We start from the raw sequence: 20,977 nt of genomic DNA, 5'->3' as shown, positions 1-20,977 counted from the left end.
ACACCACAATACAAATATGGTATGTTTTTTCTTCCTGCTGATACTGTATTCCTCCTTTCAAAGTTGCTTCTAAACTTAGTATTTGACACAGTTTGGAATTTTAGAAAGCATAGGTGGTAAGTTAGACATGAGGTTAATAGTTCCATTTATGTGCACTTCCTTTTTAAGATGTTGATATAGGTTGATTTTGAACATGTGCCCTGGAATTTGTGGCATAAGGACTGTGATACATTATGAGAGCAGTCATACAAATAAAGATGTCAGTTGCTCCAATAGATATTTTTAGAAATGTCTCTCTTCTTAGTATTAATACTGTGGTTGACTTCAGATCCTTCACTTAATATTGAGTAAGAATAACTGTAGCAGGAGCTCAAGAGGAAGTTCTGAATTAGAGGATCCAAACCAAAGCTGAAGTAGAGCTTGCATTACTTTTTAACATTACTTTTTCTCCTTCTGATTCTAATGAAAACATGATCTTAAAAAAAGAAAACGGATCAGGGATATAGCCAGTGGCACAAGTGCCTGCCTGGCAAGTGCAAGGTCCTGAATTTGATTCTTGGTACCAAAACAAACAAACAAACAAACAAACAACAACAACAAAAGGAAGCAAAACATTTGATCTTGCATGATGTTTGTATGCTAGATCTTATTTAATGGAGTTAAAATACCTGGCTGGAAAACTCAAGTGTATAAATGCTAGTCTGTTTTTTCCTATTGTTCCATAAATGGTGTTTTATGTTCTAGGTCTAGCATTGATTTCACTTCTGTACATTTATTTAAAAACAATTTGAAGTTAACTTTCATTTTGTTAACAAAAGTTATTCAAAGCAGCCTAGTTTGATTAAAATGGCTGAAATGATATCTGTATCCATTTAGGCTTCTTTAGTTCAAGCAACAGGAAGCTTTAGCAAACTTAAAATAATCTACCTTAGTGATAAGTTTATATTCTTAAAGACTAAAAAGCTGAGTTTTAGGAAGAATAGATATTTGAGCAGTTCCAGGATCTAGAAAGCAGGTAGTTATGGTCAGTTTTTAGGAGCCCCTGCTAGGATGGATCTTTTCTCATTGTTTTCTCTTTAAGTGATTACTCTGCTCAATAATCAGGTTTCTCAGAGTGTGATAGGGACTGATTGACCTAGCTTTTTTTTGTTGTTTTTAAATTTTGTTGTGCTTTTTGCTAGTACAGCATAAGTAGTGTGATTGCATACATTGGAGGAGGATGCTTTATTCACTAGAAGATCAAGGTACATGTTATCAGAGAAAAGGAGGGAAAGCAGATTCTGACAGGTTAAAGCAAAGATACAGTACTTTTATAGTTTCCAGATAGGTATAACAGTATTTTACTGTTTTTCGTTTTTTGTTTTTTGAGACAGGCTCTTGCCATACAGTCTAGGCTGGCCTTGAATTCACTGTGTAGCCCAGGCTGGCCTAGAACTAACAGTGATCCTCCAGCCTCACCCTCCCAAGTGTTGGGATTACAGGTGTGTGCCATCACATCTGGCTATATTTTACTCTTGTAGTGTCATCTTTATAGATTTTTTTATGATCACAATATTTATTAAATGCCCTTGAAGACTGGTCTGCTTTTACTCCAGTTGTTTCCCCTGTTTTTTGCTAAAATTCTTAAATGAATAAATGATTCCAATGTCCAGGTTTAATTACTTTCAAAGATATCTTTTCTTTGTTTCCTTTATTCATTTAATGAATTCTTTTTTCAGTGAACTTTGCACCAGGTGTTACATCCTGTGCACAAGGTTTCAAAAATGAATGAGCTAACGTGCTTTTTTATTTATGGAAATTAAGTGTTAAAAAAAGTTTAGCAAAGGATATGTGCTAAAAATATACAGGATAGCGATTTGTGATAAGCGTTAGGATAAAGGTAAGTCTCAAAACATAGTGAAGCAGTTCTTTCTCATTCTGGAGGGGTTATCTTTTTTATGGAACATTGACTGCTTCAGTCAAATCTTGCATAATAAGTAGACATTAGGAAAATGAACAAAAGAAAGCTTTTATGGAGTGAACAGTGGCATACGAGGCAAGCTGTGGAAGTAAGCGACTACAGTTCATCATGGCTGTGGCAGAGAGTACAAAATGGTGGAGGTATATGAGGTCCAGATCACCAGGAGGCTTAATGGAATAACTATAATGACAAAAGTGAGGAGAAGCCTTTGAATAACTTTGAGAAGGGAGTGATACGATAAAGTTTATATTTCTGAAAGATGATAGATGGTGCAAAACTGAAAGCACAGAAGAACATTTATCATTTGCTTTTTGTTTGTTGCCTTTTGGTTTTTGCCAGGTTACAAGTGGTAGGGATCTGAACTAAAAAGTAGTACATGGTAGAAGAGGTAGGAGTTCCGAGAGTTAAGTAGGTGTGAAGAACACAGATGAAGAAGCACACTTTAGGTAAAGAAAATGAAAGTTCCTTTTGAGTAAGGTGAATACTATGTCTGAGAAACATTTCAAAGGGGAATTGCTCAATATGAGGCTAGAGACAGGACTGGCAATAACAGTTGAAGGCATATGTCTAGGAAGAAAAGAGAGAAAGATGAGATATGGGGAAACGTCACTGGATAGCATGGAACAGGGGGCTCTGAGGGACTGGAAAAACAGGAAGACAAATCTGAAAAAACGTCTGACTTAGAAACCTATGGAAAAGAATATTAAAGAAAGACCTTTTTTAGTATGTCAACTCAGAATTCCTTGACCTTTGAGATTTGGTGGATCATGAGATTAAAGATGAAAGCTATGTCATTGATAATGGTTTCTCTTTCAAATTAAATCTTTAAAAAATTCAGTACGATTTAACGTTTGTACCTTATTTTCTTATCTGGTAATTGTAAGAGTTACAGAAATCGTATTAGACAATTTTAGTGATTGGAAATGAACTAAAAAAATTTATCCTTTTCTATCAGTGAATAAATTGACACAAGTTAAGACTCTAAGAAAAAGTGAAGCATTTTTTTTAGGTTTCTTATTCTTTAAAATACATACATACATACATACATACATATATACATACATACAGCTGCACCTGGCCGATACACTTCTGTGACCTGTTGGTTATGCCTTGCTCCCCACCAGGTTCTTCAATTCTTGACTCGTCAGAGAGGCTTTCTGTGACATTTAGATTGGATGTAGATCTGCTGTTTTAACAGAGTGCCCAATGAATGGTGGGTTAAATAAGAAAAACTTGTTCTTACTGATGTAGTAATAGACAAGTAATCAAGACCTGAGATTGCATTAGTGTTCTAAGGCAATTACAAGTGGGCAGTTATTTCTTAGGATATCAAACAATTTTAGCTAGCTTTCTTAATCTGACGTACCATCTAAGTTTTTATTAGCTCCTACAGATCTGTTCACTAACTAATTTGTTTCTGGAAATAGATATTAACGGTTTCCAAATTTAACATTTTAAAATGTCATTTGCTGACATTTCAGCATTATATTGTATTCCTTATAGTATGCACCTTAATGTCCTAGTTACATTTCTGATTGTAGTTTGTAAATGCTTTAAATGTTTTCTTACTCCTAGGTAGGCAGAAACCCTTAGTGCAGTAAGAGTTTGTAATCTTTTAAGAAGTCTATCAAATTTGAATTTCAAAATATTGTATCTCTGGCATACTAAAACAATAAGAACTAGAATTGAGATGAAGTAGGTTTTTTTTTTTTTGGTCTTTTTGAGACTGGGTTTCACTATGCAATTAAGGCTGGCTTGAACTCACTTCGTAGCCCAGGTTGGCCTTGAACTTGTAGCAGTCCTCCTGCCTCAGCCTCCCAAGTGCTGGGCTCACAGGCATGTGCTACCACATCCAGCCTGAGATAAAGTAGTTTTATAGTAACATTGTACTGCTCTTTCAAAATAGCAGACACTACCAATTTCTTAGGCATTAGCTGTTTTGGGGATCTGGCATAAGATTTTGGTATAGCTTGAGAGGGTAGTAAAATTCAAAGTTTTTATGCTTTTGTAGGCCCATATGGGACCTACCTTGGCTAATGTGGCTTAGAGAATGGGCATATTATAAGAGGAATGATTCTGTTATACTTTTATCTTTTATAGATACCTTTTCTGTAGCAACTGCTTGATTCATTTCAATAATTCCTGAAGCTTTCTGGTTGATAGCTAACTTCAGTATAGAGGTGGTCAGTACATATTTAAGACTTGCTGAGGTATTGTTTATATGTAAAGAGTTTCTCCAAACTGTATAGAAGCAGGGAGAAAAGGTCTGGTTGCCACAATTCAGACATGTACAGAAGTGAAGTCTATTAGGGACAGCTTGTGAGTCACTGATAATTTGTTCTTTTGCTGTTAACCATCATGGTTATGTAATACAAGGTGAAATGTCACATAGTGTTATATTGGGAAGTAAGGCAGTAGACAAGGAGGCACAGATGGCTAGAAGATAATTCTCCATCAGTTTCTTGCATTTCTGCTTTTCTTGCAAGTGAAGCTCTGGCTGCCTGTTCTAGACTTTATTTTTAAGGGTGTTTGTCTAGAGAACGGCCTTGGAAACGCCCATTATGCAATATGTAGGACTCCTAAATTCAAAATTCTTCTCCTGTACTGCAGCCCTCTACTTTCTGCAAACATCCACCTCGGCCTGTTCATATTACACCTTTGGAACTTGGTGTGAAAAAGATAGAGGTAATTATGAAAATTTAGAATGATTTTCTGAACTGCTGGCTTTGCAAGCACTTACAAGTTTTACATCATTTTAAAGATCTAACAGCAGTCAGACCAAGGGTTTTTTTGTTTGTTTTTTCGTCTTTTTGAGACAGGATTTCTCTATGCAGTTCAGGCTGGCTTTGAATTTACCTTGTAGCCCAGGCTGGCCTCAGACTCACAGCAATCCTCCTGTGTCAGCCTCCCAAGTCTGGGATTACAGGTGTGTACTACTACATGCAACTTCAGACCATGTATTATAGGTATGATTTGACCAAGAAAAATGATATGTAACTCTCTTAATCAGTAGATCCATACTCCATGAAAATACTCCTTTTTGGAGTATGTATATATTTCATTTTAATATTTTATATAAATACTACTTTGAAGTTTTAAGAAGCTAATTGTGCTGATCATGTAAGATAAAAAAGGTGGCATGTTTTGTTTTGTTTTGTTTTGTTTTGAGGCAGAGTCTCCATGTATAGTCTAGCTTTGCCCCAAACTCTTGGAGGATCTTCTTGCCTGAACCCTCATCTTTCCCCAGTGCAGGATTACAAGTGTGCACCACCGTGCTGGCAAGTGCGTGCAGGGGGTGTGTGTAGGGGTAACTGAAGTTGAAAAAACCTTGGAAAATTGTTACTGTGAGTTGCCATAACCGTCTTACCTTTCCCTTAATACTCTGAAGACAGATTCTCCTTGGTGTGGATCTTAAAAGTTGTGGTGGTGTTTTACAATTTAGATTCTTCTGCATTGTGGTGAACTGTGGGACTACTTAGTTCATGAGCAGTTTTAAGCAAAGTGCCAGGCTTGGTTGCACTTGGCCTATAATCCCAGCACTCCCAGGTTTGTAATCCTAGCACTTGGGAGGCTAAGGCAAGAAGATTGCCTTGAGCTCAAAGCCAGCCTGGGCTACATAGTGAGTTCAAGGCCAGCCCGAACTTCACAGCGAAATCCTATCTCAGAAAACAAAAAGCACCCCAGAAAACCAAGAAGCAGTAAAGTTACATTATTTGAAAGATTTAAGATTGACCCGAGTAGCAGAAAGGACAGATTCATTTGCTTACAGTGGCCGGGTGTGGTAGTGCATGCCTGTAATCCCAGCACTCAGGAGGCTGAGGCAGGAGGATCGTTGCGAGTTCAAGACCAGCCTGGGTTACAAAGTGAGCTGACAGCCAGCCTGAACTGCACAGCAAGACCCTGTCTCAAAAAGACAAAAGAAAAAAAAGAAGATTCATTTGCTTACAAATGAGAGAAGATAGTAAGTTTAAATAAATCAGTATGAATAACTAGTACATCATGGAAAAGGGGTCACAGTGCTACCATAATTAATGCTTTCTAAATGGAACCAGTCCAATTTGTCATTTTTAAGGCTTTGAATCTGATCTCTAGGATGGTATTTCTATTTTTTTTGTTTGTTTGTTTTATGTTTTTCTTCTGGTACCGGGAATCAAACTCACGACCTTGTGCTTGCCAGGCAGGTACTGTGCTGCTGAGCTAAATCCCCAGCCCCTAGGATGGTATTTCTAAATAGGAAAAATATCTATCCTAATTCAGTTTTCCAAAATTGCAGTACAAAACATATAACATAAAATTCATTACCTTAACCATTTTAAGTGCACCATTCACTGGTAGAAGTTAGGTGTCTTATGTTATTTGCAGGGAGTTAGTTGTATGAGTAGAAATGCTCAAGTCACTTACGTAAAATGGCATGAGATTTGCATATTACCTGTGCACCTCCTCCCTTGTACTTTAAAGCCATCTCTAGATTACTTCATTTGTAGAGCAAAAGCATTAGTCTTGTTTGCACCACTTCACAGTCACAACGTGTTTGCATAATTAAGAATTGAGTTTTGACTACTGTGAAAGCCGAGGTTTGTGTTATGAACAGTTAAGGGTATTAGCATTCACACTATGCTAAGTGCTGATTTAGTGATTATAGCAAAGATTTGAACGTTGTTGTTACATTCTTAAAGTACAAAAAAGAGTTTCCGGGAGAAAATAGGTAAGTAAGGGAATAGAAATAATTTGTGCCTTCTAAACAGTTTATTATTCTTTGGTAGCTTTTGTGTTCTACAGAGGAGCAAGAGAAACATCAAAATTTTCACCTGGTCCCATTACTTCTCTCCTGTGCTACCTCATATAGTGACTGGGGAGCTGCTACTGAACGGATAATCATCACTGATCATTTTTTAAGGTCCTGATTAAATAGCATATTTAAGTGTGAGTTGTCATATCCAAAATACAATTTGAATAAAATGAAACTGCTCTTATGTTTATTTGATTTTTTTTTTTTTTTCCATCCTTCCAGCCCCTGTCATCTTCTCTCCCATCATCTCATTATCACTCAGGGCATGTATACTGTCAAGTATGTAACACTGTAGCAATATGAGTGACCTGCTTTATGGTTTATTTCATCTCCTCTGCCTAGAATATGTTTCTTTTCATTCTTTGTTTAGCTAACTTCCATTCATCCTTGTGATCTCAAAACATCATTTCCTATACCTCATGTGAAGTCCAGGTGGTCATAAATCTTGTTTTGAGTGCTTTGATTCTTGAGAGGATAAAATATTGCTTGGTGTACTTACAAGGCACTTGGGTTCTTGTAAGTGGTTGTCCTGGGGGCTTTGGATCTAATGGGATAAAGCAGATATATATACCAATATTTAGAAGTACAGTACTAGAAGCATTTTGGCCACACAGAAGAGAAACAACTCCCTCCAGTAGTGGAGGAGGTTTTCTTTTTCCCCACACTCCCACCAGCATTCGTTACTGGCTGATTTCTCAGCATTGTTTTAATTTGCATCTCTTGAATGGCCAGTGATGTTGAACATTTTTTTCATGTATTTATATGCTGTTTCTGCTTTTTCATATGGCAAGTATCTGTTCTTTCAGATGCCTGAAACCATGAATAGTACCAACCCTACATATACTAGTTTTTTTACCCTGGTGTACATACATACTTTTAAAGTTTAATGTACAAATTAGGCCCAGTAGGAAATTAACAACTGGTTATAGTATAGAATAGTCTCTGCATGATGTCAGTAAAAAAGGTTACTTGAACCCAAACACTTTGGTACTATGACAATGGATCTGATAAACGTGACATCTACCAAGTGCCTAATGGATGGGTAGAACACAGTGTGCATACTCTGGACTAAGGAAAAATTCGTGTCCATGGGAGACAGAAGGTTTTGTGTGTAGGGGTGGGGTAGTGGGTATTGAACCTAGGGCCTTAGCAATGTGGTACATCCCCAGCCCTTTTCATTTTTTATTTTGAGGCAGGGTTTTGGTAAGTTGTCAAGGCTGGGCTCAAGGTTGTGATCGTACCTCAGACTTCGGGGTGCTACGATTACAGATGTATACCACCATGCCTAACTCAGAACAAAATTTCATTTTATCATTTAAAATGCTATGCACTGGGTGTGGTGGCCCATGCCTTTAATCCCAGCACTTCAGAGGCTGAGGCAGGAGGATCACTATAAGTTCAAGGCCAACCTTGGTTTCCTAGTGAGGTCACAACTAGTCTGAACTGCATAGTGAGGTTGGACTCAAAAACAACAACTAAAACCCCCCAAAAAATAAAAAAAATTAAGTGCCATGCAATGTGAAATAATGAATTGTTTATGTCTGGAATTTTCCATTTAATCTTTTTAGACCACCGTTGATAGAGTGTAACTGAAACCTTAGAAATCAAAACCACAGGTAAAGGGGTACTACTGTACAGGCAGAACATGTGTTAGTTAAGGTCCTTAAAATAAAAGTATTAATGAGTTGGGTGTGGTGGTGCATGCCTGGAATCCCAACATTTGGGAGGCTGAAGGAGGAGAATTGACTTAAGTTTGAGGCCAGCCTGGGCTATGTAGTGAATTAAAGGCCAACCTGAACTACATACCAAGACCAAGCCTCCAAAAAAATATTAATATATACATAGATAATATTTGTTTAATATTTCTCATAAATACTGTAACCATTGTTGATGAAACATTTTTTATAATTAAAATGAATCTACATTAGTAATTAGTATGTAATTTTTAGAAATTGTTGCCTAAAATTTTAAAATAATTATTTTAATAAACATACTAGAAGCCTGAACATTATTTTTATTTTATCAACTATCAAGTCTTAATTCTTATTATATTGCCTGCTTTTATGCTGTCACTCTTATTTCAGTTTTTTAGTAGCGTTGAGTATGAAAGATTCAGGTTATCTTCTACTCCCAACAGTTTAGCAACAGTATAAGGTACACTTAAAAAGTGGTTCAATATGTATCAACAGTTTGTTTTAGTCTAGATATGAACCATTTATCTAGAAATATGGGAAATCTCTTCCGTAGTGCTGTTTGCCTTTTCACTGGATTTATGATGTCTTTTGATGACTAATTCATTTTAGTTTATCACTTTTTATGTTTGTAGTTAATGCTTTAAGAAATCCTTTTATAGGTTAGGTCATTTGCATAGTCTGCTATATTTTTTCATATTAGATACATAATCTGTATGGATTTGAGCTGGGCATGGTGTCACGTGCCTGTAATCCCAGCATTTGCAAGGCTGAGGCAGGAGGATTGACAGGAATTTGAGGCCAGGCTGGCCTACATAGTGAGCTCAAGCGCAGTCTGGACTGCAAAGCAAGACTCTGTCTCAAAAAAATCAAACCAAACCAAACCAAATCTTTATAGACTTGATTTTTGTGTGTGGGGTTTAAATTTTGTTTCTCCCATATGAATATCTAGTTCACTTAGTTTATTGAAAGAATCATCTGTTTTCTTCTATTCTTTATGCCAACTACTTCATAAACTCAAGTGTTCAAATATATTTGGGTTTTTTCCTAGACTTGTTATTTTGTCTTTGGTTATTTGAATTCCTTTATTCAGTATCACTGTATTCATTACTGTCTTGATGGAAAGTCTTGATATCCAGAGAGCTAAGCTTCCTACTTTGTGCTTCCTTTTTAAAATCTGTTTGGACATTCTTTTGGCACTGGCATTTAAATACTAATTATAATATCAGTATGTCTACGTACAAAAAATATTCTGTTGAGATTTTCATTGCAATTTTGTTGAATATATGAATTAATATGAAAACTAACATTTTTAAAATATGGAGGTATTCTAGACCATGAATATGCTATATTCCTCCATTTATTTAGTTTAATTTCTTCTGTAATATTTTGTATGGTTTTTGTTTTGGTGTTGTAGAAGTCTTTAACATTTTTATTAGATTTATTCCTAAGAATGTGATATTTTTGTGTGTGAAGCATACCATTGGTCTACAAGGCAGTTTTTGTGCCGGTACCATGCTGTTTTAATCACATTAGCTTCGTAGTAGAACTTCAAATCTGGGATTGTGATGCCTGCTGCTTTTTCTTTGTTACACAGGATTGCTTTTGCTATTCCAGGTCTTCTTGGTTCCATGTAAATTTTAGGATTGTTTTCTCTAGATCTCTGAGAAATGCCATTGCTATTTTGACGGGGATTGTGTTAAATCTGTATATCAGTTCTGGAAGTACATACAATCATTTGATTATATTGCTTATCCAGGAATAGGGGGTATCTTTCCAATTTCTGTGTCTTCCTCTACTTCCTTTTTCAGAGTTGAGATACTTTTCATTGTAGAGCTCTTTCATTTCCTTGGTTAGGTTAATTCCTAAGTGTTTATTTTTTCTTGATGTTATTGTGAATGGTATTTTCCTAATTTCTTTCTTGGTGAGTTTATTAGTATATAAGGACACAATTGATTTTTGTGTGTTTGTTTTGTATCCTACTGTATTGCTGAATTTGGTTATTGATCCTAAGTGTCTTTTGGTGGAACTCTTTGGGCCTTGTATGTAGAAAAGTGTGTTAACTGCAAATCATGATACTTGGACTTCATCCTTTCCTACACATATCCCTTTTATTTCTTTCTCTTGCCTAATTGCTTCAGCTGTTTTGAAAACTTCGTTGAACAGGCATTGTGATACTGGAAATCCTTGTCATTCTGATTTTAGAGGGAAAGTTCTCAATATTTCCCCATTCAATATAGTATTGGCAGTAGGTTGGTCGTATATGGCTTTTACCATATTGAGATAAGGTCTTTCTATACCTATTTTCTTCAGGGTTTTTATTATGAATGGATGGTGCATTTTTGTCAAAGGCTTTTTCTGCATCTTAAGAGATGATCATGTCCTTTTTGTCCTTGCTTCTGTAGAAGTAGTACAAATGCCCTATGAAAATGAAAAAATGTTCAACTTCATTAGCCATTAGAGAAGTGCAAATTAAAAGTACATTGTGATGCCATCTTATCTCAGAAAGGAATGGCTGTGTTCAAAAAACTCAAATAACAAATGCAGGCAGAGATGTGGAAAAAAAGGAACATTTGTACATCGTTGGTGGAAATGTAAAGTAGTACATCCACAGTGGAAATCATTGTGGCGATTTTTCAGAACTCTAAAAATAGAAATTTGACCCAACTATTCTCCTTTTAGGTATCTTCCCCAAAGTGTGGAAGTCATCATATTACAGGGATGCATGCATACTTACATTTATAGCAGCACAGTATGTAGTGGCTAGATCTTTGAAACAACACATATGTCTATCATCAAATGAGTGGATAAAGAAAATGTGGTATTTACATACAGTGGAGTACTGCTCTGCCATATAAGATAGAGTTGAGGCATTCATAGGCAAATAGATACAACTTGAGAACATAATGTTAGGTGAAATAAGTCAAACACACAAGTGCAAACATTGCATGGTTTCTCTTACATGAAAAACACAAAATAAAAGAGATACAGGAAATAAGGAGAAGTTCCCATATTTCCCCAAATTACAAATTCCATTGTTTTAAAAATACTTCATTGTATATGTTAGTTTCATTTATACTACTAGTTCATCTTAGTTCCTTGAAAAGAAAGACTACTGTTATCTGTTCCTTTTTTGTAAGAATCTTTTTTGAGTTAGGTTGTAATGCTGAGTAACTACTTTGAAGATAACTATACACAGTGTAATACCTATTGTTATTTTATTAATTGATATGAAATTTTATCTTATTTTTCATAATATAAAGAATTTTAAAATGTTAGTGAAATCAGACACACAGGCCTAAATATTGCATGGTTTCTCCTATATTACGGTATCTTATATATATTGAGAATTAATCTCTTTCTCTACATATATACATATATATGTGTATGTATGTACACATGTATATATGATAGATTAAATTGAAAGTAGTGAGAAATTCAAGTAATTATTCCTTTGTTTCAAAAATATTCTAAGATACATCCTAATTTGTTCTATTTTTACTACTAGTTTCTTTTTGTTCATTGAAAAGTAAGTTTTGTTGTTTCCTCTTTGTGAGTCTTTTTACTTGATGATTTACACTGAGTAACATTTTGCCCATTCTTTTAAGATCACGATACAGTTCATTGACCATTGTTATTCTCTATTTTGTTATGAAATTTTGTTTTATTTTTTCATACAAGAAATATCTTCTAAAATTTTCTTTATTAATATCTACTTATGTTACATTAAAATAAAATAACAAAAGGTGTCCTCTTCAACCAACTGAAAAAAGAAAGCACTCAATATTTACCATTAAGTGTGTTTTGTGTAGATTTTATTTGATTAGGGAAGTTTCCCTTTTGTTTATAGTTTGCTAATAGTTTTATCGTGAATAGATATAAATTGTATCATATTCTTTTCAGTATTTATTACAGTGAATATAAATTTTCTTCTTTATTCTAATGTGCTGCATAATATTAATACTTTTTTTTTTTTTTTGGTACTGAGAATAGAACTCACAACCTCATGCTTGCCAGGCAGGTGCTGTGCCACTGAGCTATGTCCCTGGCCCTAATACATATTTTTGAATAGATAAACCGAACTTGATTATGATGATCTATTTTATATTACTAGATTTGGTTTGCTTTTTTCTTTTTCATAAACATATTTAATGGTTTTTAATTTAATTTGATAAAAATTAAAATGTAAATACAGTTGATTTTAAATTAATATTTATTATATTTTGTCTTTACTGTATTTTAGAGAAAAAGTAACTGTAAACATACACTTATAAACTATTTCATAATATTTAACACTTTTTTTTAGATTTGATCTTTTTTTTTTTAGGATCTTAATATCTTTGTCATGTCATAATTTTTCTGTCTTTAAAGTTCCTTTTCTGTATATCAGGTTTATTCTCATTTTATAAAACTGTGGTCATGCATTCCTTAATGGCAGACATATGGTTTTAGAAGTCCATCATTAGGCAATTTTGTTGTTGTGCAAACATCATAGAGTATACTTACACAAACCTAGAGGGTATAGGTCAATCATTTTGCCTGGCCTTTTGAAATCAAAAAGACATGGGAAGCAGATGTGTGAGACTGTTGCTGGCATCACACAGCAAACTGTTTTACAGTAAACTTTTAAAAGTAGGAGGAGTACAGTTTAACAATAAAAAGTGTAATGTTATAAATAGTCCACTAACCTCACTTATTTTCACTATCAAGTATTATGTACTGTACGTGCTTTTATGTGACAGGCAGCACAGGTTTGTTTACACCAGCAGCATCGCAAAAACATGAGTAATGTGTTGTGCTAGTGTTACTATGGTTACTGTGTCACTAGGTGATAGGAATTTTTCCATTCATTATAATGCTATGAGACCATGGTCATATGGAGTCCATCAGATTGAAGATAGTCATAAGGCATGAAACTATACTTGGGTAATATTGCTTCATTTTTATGGGTCTGGAAAAATGAGTGTAAATTTTTATCCTCTTAAAAATCACTAGTGAGATATTAATCTAGGACTCTAATTTTTTTTTTAATTTTTATTTATTTATTTATTTATTTATTTTGATGGAGTTTCAGTGCATTAGATTTTTTTAGGATTTTTTTTTGTAAGTTGGCATTAACTAACATTTTTCTAACAAATTTTTAAGTTTACTTGTAAAAAGTTGTTCAGCTTTCCTTTAGGGTGTTTTTGCTGTTCGGGGATTTATTGTCGTGTCTCCCTTATCAACAGTAATACTGATCATTTCTGCCCCCCTCCATTTTGTTTCATACTTACCAATTTTATTCCTTTCAAAGAACTAACTTTTGACTGTGTTTATTTTCTGTCTTTGTTATTATTATTCTTTGTTTCTTTTCTTTTACTTTATTTAATTGGCTGCTACAGGGGAGGTAAAATTTTCCTATACCTCTTGTAGGGTGTCTCACTGGAGGTGACATAGGACAGATTAATAGGAGAAAAGCATGTGCATTTTAGGATTTTACTTACATGAACCTGGAATTCTCACAAGAAAAATGAGTACTCAAAAGAAGATGTTAGAAATGCAAAGGTGGACCAAGAATAGTATGGTAAATGGTAAGAATGTGCAAGACGAGGGTTTGGATTAGGGCAGTCCATTGAGGAAAAGTGGCTAGGGAGATATAAGGGGTGCTTGAACAGAGTTTGCTGGTATAGATTTCTCTTGGCCTCTATTCCTTGTCTCTAGTGATAAAAATTTCTTCCCCATTGTACCTTTCACATGGGATTTTACATGGGATTTTATTCTCCAACTTTTAGGAAGAAAATGAAAGAGTGCTTTTAACTCTGAATAATCAATGTGCTGTCGTGGCATATTTTGGTTTGGCATGCCCTGAACTCTTTCACTCTGTTCTTTCAAATTTGTGAAATAGATAATTAGGTCTTTGATTTCCAAGTTGTCTTTTATAGCTATGTTTTTTCTGTATGCCTGAAGTTTTAGTAAGTAGGTTTTCATTATCATTTAAATTTTTATGTTTTAATTTTAAAACACATTGGAATTTTAAGGTTTTTGTGATGGTGGTTCTTGTTCTGCTGTTGTTAATGATTTCTAGATTAATTGTGGTCCAGAACCAGTCTGTATTTCATAACCTTTTGAATGTTGATACTTGCTTTTTGATCCAGTGTGTGGTCAGATTTGGAAAAAAATGTGTATTTAACAATAATGTGTAGTCTGTAGTTACTGGATGAAGTGAAATTTATAGACCATTTAACCAAGCTTTTAAATTACATTAGTGAAAGCTTCTATATACCTTTTTTTCCCCTTATGCTCAAGTTGTCCCATCTTCGGCTAGTGGGAGCTGCAGTTGCCTCTTGAGGCATCCTGCTATGTAACACAACAGTCTTGACAGCTTTCTTCTTTCCAGGATTTGTTACCTTGCTTGGATCTGGAATATGCCATTTTCCCAAGAATTCCTGCTGTCTTTTAAGGATAAATGGTACTTAGAGACTACAGACAAGATGCTGGGGTCTGGTTATCCCTGGATTTGTCATTGTATCTACATACTGAAGAGTTCTGGATAAGGAGAGCCACCTAGAACTCCTTTCTCTCTTTCACCTTTATATCTTTATGCAGTTTACTAGTCTGTTTTCTCTTCTCTCTGAGAGTTACTGTGACTAATTCAGTCTGTCTCTCCATCTCCCTGGTTGTATGTCTTCCTCACCCATCTTCCTAAAGTTGTGTACATTGTTACTAGATGACTTGCACTGCAGTGTTAAACTGGCTTTGTCCTTGTCCATCAGTGCCCAACTCTTTGTCTACTTCCTGATCTTTCATTGTTATCATCATTCTTATTTTCCTATTTTTATTACTATTGTTACTAGTATTATTATTATGGCAGAGGGAAATCTTAAAATAGTTAATAGGTGCCAAAATATTATACAGCACTTTCAGAGCATATGTCCTATACTGTTTTGCAGTAATTTGCTGAAAGTCATTTAATGCATTAATCAAGCATGTCACTTACCTATGTTTTTTCTGTCACAATGCTTATGAATAGGATGTTGGTTTTTTTTTTTTTTTTTTTTTTGGTTTTTTCTCCGGTACCGGGAACCGAGGATGTTGGTTTTAACTTGGTGTTTGGAAACTGTCCCATAGAAGATAATATTGTTATCTTCTGCTGATAAATCTTTTAAAATACTCTGGTGTAGTCAATGATGACTACTTTTGAGAATCTTGGTTTTTGTTGTACATGTATTTAATAGAACAAAACATTTCTGGGGCATCCTGTAAGATAGGAAGCCTCAAACTAATCATGTACAACCTGCAGCTTTCAGAGGCAACCATCATTGCCATGGCCTCATAAAGTTGTTATCATCAAATGACATGTATTAGAGCTATTAGTCTTAATTAATAGGTGTCATTTTTCTTTTTTTCTGTGACTGAAATAACACTTGAAGCCCAAATTAGAATTTTTTTTAATGAAAATTACTTTTCATAGGAACTTTGTTAAGTGTAGACAGTGAGGCACAAGGAGAATTGTTTATTCTCCAGTGTCTAGAGTGCTGATAACAAAAGAGAGAACAGACTCTTCAACTTTAACTACTAAAATTACACTTAAATTAGGATATAGGCCTGGCTTTAGGTCAACAGTTTTGAGTAATGAATCTTCATGGTTGTAATAATGTTCAAACAAAAACATTATTAGACTTTTTTTATTATATTAAATATAATTAAATAACATTAAACATTATTATATTATTTTAAAAACTTAAAATGGCAAAGGAGACTGCCTTTCTTTTCCTCAAGCCTTCTTCTTACCTACTGCCGTTGTCTGTTCTTAGTTTTAAGTCTTAAAAAATATATTTCCTTTTTTTTGAGACAGGCTTTCATTGTGTAGTTCAGGCTAGCCTTGAACTTACTTTGTAGCCCAGGCTGGCCTCGAACTCACAGCAATCCTCTTGTCTCAGGTTCCTGAGTGCTGGGATTACACGCCTACACTACCACATCCAGCCTTATTTCCTTTTCCTAGCTGTATCATCATTTAAATGTCCTTTGCTTCTCACCTCTGGAATATGGGGAGATAGTGCATTTACCCTTAATCCTCCAACTACCCTCTCCCTCCAGGATGTTGTTGTTAGTGGTGTTTCTTAACTCCCTATTATCAAAGATGAAGAATTTAAGGCACTTATCTTTAATTTTATCCTTTCTTCCTGCTCCTTTTTACAGTAAGTTATGTTAGGACTTTTGCTTTGTGCCTTCATTTTAAATGCAGTGATTCTGTCTTTATATATGGACTAACTGTCAAAATTGGAAACCAAAAATCAAGAAGACTCATTTATTCATTCATTTTATAAATATTGAATCTTGAATGTTGGCATAACACAGGCCCCTGAACTGAACTAGGTCTCTTTTCCATCTGCATAGATTCCCAAGAAGATGTCATCTGGTCTTACGGTTTTAAATTCCATCTACTGAATATGTTGACTTATAGTTTACATTTCTAGCCTATTTAGTGGGAAGGTACAGGAAATAGAGGACCCAAATACATAAACACTATTAAGAAATCTTCCAGTGGAAGTAAGGGATTTGGGACAATGACTCTAAGGCATAACAAGTTGAGGGGGGCTGTCAGCAACTATGGCATACAGTCTAGGAGTTTTGTTTACATGTTTAGAGGGTTTTGTAAAGCAGGAAGAAAAAGTGGGGAAAGGAGGAGAAGAGTAAATGATATAGATCAGATGAACTGAGAATGGGCTTATCAACAGTAAGAGATTGAGAATATGGACAGTATTGACAGGTCAAGTTCTCAGTATAAGAGTAAAAGGGACTAGCTCAAAATGATACAAAATTTAGTTTCCTAGTGTAATTGGGAAATACCAAGATGAAGTCAAGAAACATGGGAGCCCACCATTTGCCTAATAAAAATTCCAGAAGGAAAAAGACAGAATAGAAATATATAATTAACAAAAGGAGCGGAAGAAACTTGCCTGAACTGGAAAAAGATAACTTCAGATTGAAAGGAACTCTTGAGAGCCAGCAGGACTAATTAAGATGGACACATCTGTGTGGTTTAGTAACTAAACTCCTGCACCTTGCAGGGCTGCACAGTGATGTGTATTGGTGGCAAAGTGGTAAGCATAGCTGCTTCCAAATGCTCCAGGGTAGATGGAAAGTGATTAATGTATGCCAGAGTGTGGGAGGAAGAGTAACAGATCATTCAGTGGTTTTTCTTGTTGTCTAACTCAGTAGGCTAGGTATGAACTTGTCTTTGTTTTTTATGAATGCTTTCTCAAAAGGCTGGAGAATAGAGATATATTATCACTTACATAGTATTTTGGTATTTATTATTTCTCTACAGTTCTGTATTTTAAAAATATCAGTTATTTGGTAGCATTAGACTTTCATACTTTGTACTTTCCCGTAAGTACTTTGGACTTGTGAGTTTCCACAATACTTTGACCATGTCTTACTTAGTATGTAAATAGTAACTTATTTCCATTTATATCTTTCTTATTGAATTGAAGTTTTTTGAGATACCCGGTAAAAATATGTTAAATGATACTGGGCTGTTTGTTCTTGATGATGTTACTATGATTGTGTCATCTATAATCATTATTATCATTTTAATTTGATCATTGGACCCAAAATGAGATTAAGTATGTTTTTATTACCTGCCCTGCAAATATCTCACCAAGCAAGTTGGGGTAGTGAGAAGGGAATTCTGTTGAAGTGAGTTACATAAGCCTGAGAAGTTCTAACATTCATATTTTGATATCCCCTTACTTGGTCATCTGATTTAGTTTCGTGGCTTTAAATGCCCTCAGTATGCTAACTCCCAGTTTTTATCCACAGCTTTGACCTCTCTTCTTAGCTCCTTAGTCTTGTATCGAACCTCCTGCTTCACATACCCACTTGTACATCCAATAAACATCTCAGATTTATTCCCAAACTAAATTTCTGATGTGTGTCCTCTGCCCCATCGCTTCAGAGATAACTCTGCCAGCAGTCTTTTCCCTATCGTTTGGTGGATGTCACCCTGATCAAACCGAAAATCTTAGTCATTCTCATTTCTCTTTCACACTCTATAGTAAAGCCTTAAAATCTTGTTGCTTCTACCTTCAAAATATATGTAGACTTCTACTTTCTCAATGACTTTATGGTACTAATTTCCATCTTAATGTTTTATTCTGTCTCCCAGATGCCTATAATAGTCTTTTAACTGAGCTCCCAATTTCTACCCTTCCCTCACAACAGTTACCGTCAACACGGAAAGAACTTTAAAATGTAAATCAGGTGTTATTTCTTGCTCATAAGCCTCCAGCCAGTAGCTCCTTGTGACACTTAAAAGGCCAAGATCTACAATGGCCTACAGACCAAATATGATCCACTTCTTTTTTTCTTATCTCTGTGATCACATCATCTGCTCCTCTCTTGCTCACGTTGTTCCACCTTCATGGGTTTTTTTGCTGTTCTTCAAATTTGTAAGTTATACTCCTCCCTTAGGACTTTTGCAGTGGCAGTTCTCTCTGATCTGAGATTAGATAGCAAATGTTTTCCCTATTTCAAATCTGAGAGCAGATGTCACCTTTTCAGTGAGAACTACTGTGACCTTCTTATTTAAAATTATAATACTTTACTCCTTGGTTTGTCTTGACCTGCTTTATTTTTTCCCATTTTCTAAGCACTCCTCCTGTATTTTACTACTTTCTAACCCATCTTATAATAAATTTACTTATCTATTATATTCATTGGTTGTTTCTCCCTTCTAGAATACAAGCTTTGTTTGTGAAAGAAGCACTTTTAGTTTTCCTTATTGATGTAATCAACAGTGGATGACTCCCTAAAATAAAATGAATGGAATGAGAAAATTGGTAGCAATTTTTGAAGTAAAAGCTTTCTATGGAAGTTTTGTAATTTTGTTTTCAATATTAAAATTTCTAAAACCTGGAGTGGTGGCACATGCCTGCAATCCCAGCACTCATGAGGGTCGCTGTGAGTTTGAGGCTGGCCTGGGCTACAAAGTGAGTTCAAGGCCAGCCTGAACTGCATAATGAGACCCTGTCTCAAACACATACACATGTACACACACCTGAAAATCAAAAACCAAAACATAAAAACTTCTAGATGTAATGTCTGTCAGTATTCAGATACTCATTTCAGTATGTATTCCATAGAAATAAATAATTTTGTACATTTGATATTTTATATTACTATATTTGCTTATCTAAATAACTGAGCTGACTATATTGGCCCAGTGTAACAAAAGTTATTAAGTATCTGCTTCAGACGAATATTAATAGAACATACAAGACAGTTTTTGTCATTGAAAAGAATTAACTTATAAGAACAAAAAATTTCAATGTATTGTAATACATATGGTGAGGAAAATTTATATAAATGTTCTAAAATTGAAGAAATTAGTCTCTTAGTCTAATCTTATTGGTTATGTCAAAGAAATCAAATGCTAGCCCCTGAATGTCTAATATTTTCACCAGCATTTATATTTCAGTGCAGCTATTTTATTTGCAGAAATAAAATATTTTGGAATTCCAAGAAATGATTCAAAGTTTACTAATTTCTTGGTTTGAGTTTTGTTAACTGTTTTAAGGAAAAATTATTGGAGAGGTTTTTAGAGACATTTGAATATATATAGTTACTATGGGAGTTCAGGTTGGGGGTTTTGTTAAAAAGTTGAAAAAGCTGTAATGGAGACGTATTTCTAAGACCTTAAACTAAAAAATAAGTATAAAAGTAAGGCATTCATAGCAAAAATTTTAAAATATAGAACTTTTATATATAACGTAATTTGCTTTTTTGATCTAACATCTTGTGTTCTTTCTAGTTATTTGCAGATCTACCTCATTTTTTGAAAGTTACTCTATTATAGTCCATTGTATATCAGTAATATAATTTAAGAAAATACCATATGATCAACATTATTCACAGTTTTTTCTCATTATATGTAGTATTTTGTTGGATGTGTTTATGTAACTCTGTGCATTTGTATATCTGTGAGAAGAGTATTTTATTTTAAATTAACCTCCCCCAAATTGTCCTAATTTGTATTCCCATCACCAAAGTATGTGGCAGTATCTCTCATGTTGGGTTTTAACATACTTTTTAGTTCTCACCAATAATTTTAAGTAGATTGGAATTAAATTATTTGAGTGCCTTTTCAAAATTTGGACTCATTGGCTTAACCTTGTTCTTGGCTGCTTTTCCAGTGAAATTATTTTTTCATTTTTCCCTGGAATTTTACCATTCTTCAAACTTATATCAAAAATCTGCTTTTTCAGCCAGAGACGATGATACGTTCCTGTAATCCCAGCACTCCAGGAAGCTGAGTCAGGAGGATTGCAAGTTAGAGTCCAGCCTGGGCAATTCAGTGACTTAGTGAAACCCTATCTGGAAAAAGAAGGGGGGGGGGACTGAGGTGGGTGTGTAACTCAGTGCAAAGATAATGGGTTCAATCCCTAGTACAAAAAAACAAAACAGGGGCTGGGGATTTAGCTCAGCGGCAAAGCGCCTGCCTGGCAAGCGCAAGGTCGTGAGTTCGGTTCCCGGTACCAGAGAAAAACCAAAAAA

The 20,977-nt window shown here is 34.8% G+C and overlaps 1 protein-coding gene across 3 annotated transcripts in view; it reads left to right on the top strand.

Annotated features, from left to right (window-relative positions):
- The window catches only part of Osbpl8 (oxysterol binding protein-like 8), a 151,981-nt gene that overhangs the window by 26,492 nt on the left and 104,512 nt on the right, over positions 1-20,977 (top strand). The window contains exon 1 of one of the 3 annotated variants that reach the window (XM_013517742.1): positions 13,349-13,366. The exons of the other annotated variants lie outside the window; for them this stretch is intronic. The gene's annotated coding sequence lies outside the window, so the exon portion shown is untranslated. Of the gene's footprint in view, positions 1-13,348; positions 13,367-20,977 lie in introns of those variants that run through there. 3 annotated transcript variants of the gene reach the window in all.

This window comes from Chinchilla lanigera, unplaced genomic scaffold (assembly GCF_000276665.1).
Source record: "Chinchilla lanigera isolate Chin_1 unplaced genomic scaffold, ChiLan1.0 scaffold00004, whole genome shotgun sequence".
Taxonomy (NCBI): domain Eukaryota; kingdom Metazoa; phylum Chordata; class Mammalia; order Rodentia; family Chinchillidae; genus Chinchilla; species Chinchilla lanigera.
This window is presented reverse-complemented; position numbering and strand designations above follow the sequence as displayed.